Source organism: Nestor notabilis, unplaced genomic scaffold (genome assembly GCF_000696875.1).
Source record: "Nestor notabilis isolate BGI_N333 unplaced genomic scaffold, ASM69687v1 scaffold10360, whole genome shotgun sequence".
Classification (NCBI taxonomy): Eukaryota; Metazoa; Chordata; class Aves; order Psittaciformes; family Psittacidae; genus Nestor; species Nestor notabilis.
The window spans coordinates 17,945-19,157 of record NW_009909903.1 but is presented as its reverse complement, the minus strand read 5'-3'; the positions used below and the strand labels follow the sequence as shown (position 1 = coordinate 19,157).

The 1,213-nt window shown below is 54.9% G+C and overlaps 1 protein-coding gene across 1 annotated transcript in view; it reads left to right on the top strand.

The window, feature by feature from the left end:
* ASB13 (ankyrin repeat and SOCS box containing 13) overlaps window positions 1-1,213 on the top strand; it is an 8,696-nt gene that overhangs the window by 546 nt on the left and 6,937 nt on the right. The gene's annotated exons all lie outside the window — the stretch shown is intronic.

The following is a 1,213-nucleotide window of genomic DNA, read 5'->3' as shown; positions in this document are numbered from 1 at the left end:
GGACAGCGTGGTTTTGGGATGGTCAGAGTGGTTCTGGGGTGCACAGCGTGGTTTTGTGATGGTCAGAGTGGTTTTGGGGTGGTCAGAGTGGTTCTGGGGTAGGCAGGATGTTTTCGGGGGTGGGCAGGATGATATTGGGGCTGGGCAGGATGCTTCTGGAGAGGACAGAGTGGGTCTGGGGTGTGCAGGGTGATTCGGGTACACAGGGTGGTTTTATGATGGTCAGGGTGGTTTTGGGGTGGTCAGAGCAGTTCTGGGGTGGTCAGGATGATATTGGGCTGTGTAGGGTGGTTTTGGGGTGGTCAGGGTGGTTTTGGGGTGGTCAGAGCAGTTCTGGGGTGGTCAGGATGATACTGGGGCTGCGTGGGGTGGTTTTGGGGTGGTCAGGGTGGTTTTGGAGAGCGAGTGTCCTCTCCCAAGGAAAGGGATAAGAGGACGGTGAGGATGCTCATGGGAGAGCTCCTGCTTCTGGCCATGGGGAATGACCATTGTTCCTCATGAAGTACATGTTCCTTACGTGTCTGTGTTCCGAGAGGAGGTGCTGGGGAGCTGGAGGGGAGTGTGTGGATGCTCCATAACCCCAGGTGCAACTGGAGGGATGTGGATGTGGGAGTCCCATCTGTGGGGACTGATTGTGGAATCCCAACCTGGTCTGGGTTGGAAAGGACCTCAAAGCTCCTCCAGCTCCAACCCCTGCCCGGGCAGGGACCCCTTCCACTAGAGCAGGTTGCTCCAAGCCCCTGTGTCCAACCTGGCCTTGAACACTGCCAGGGATGGGGCAGCCACAGCTTCTCTGGGCCCCCTGTGCCAGCGCCTCAGCACCCTCACAGTGATGATGATGATGTCTCTCATGTGAGCCTGCCATGTAAGGAATTGTGCAGGAGGAGAGAAGAAATCTGCAGAGCCTGCAGTTTGCAGGTTGGGTTTTTGGGGGGTTATATAATAAGCCTTTAATGAAATGCTGCTGGAGCTTGTTCTTCTTCTCAATCCTGTTGGTGACAAAGTGATGCTGCTCCGTGGCTGGCAATCCGAGAGCTCCATCCTCATTTGGACTTCTTGCTTTTCTTGATATAAACCACGAGAAGCTCCAGGGAACAAAAACTGTCCTGCTAAGGGATGTTGGCAAAGGGAATGAGGATCTAACAAGTGAATTTGGATTGGACATGAGGGGGAAGCTCTTCCCTGTGAGGGTGCTGAGGCTCTGGCACAGGGT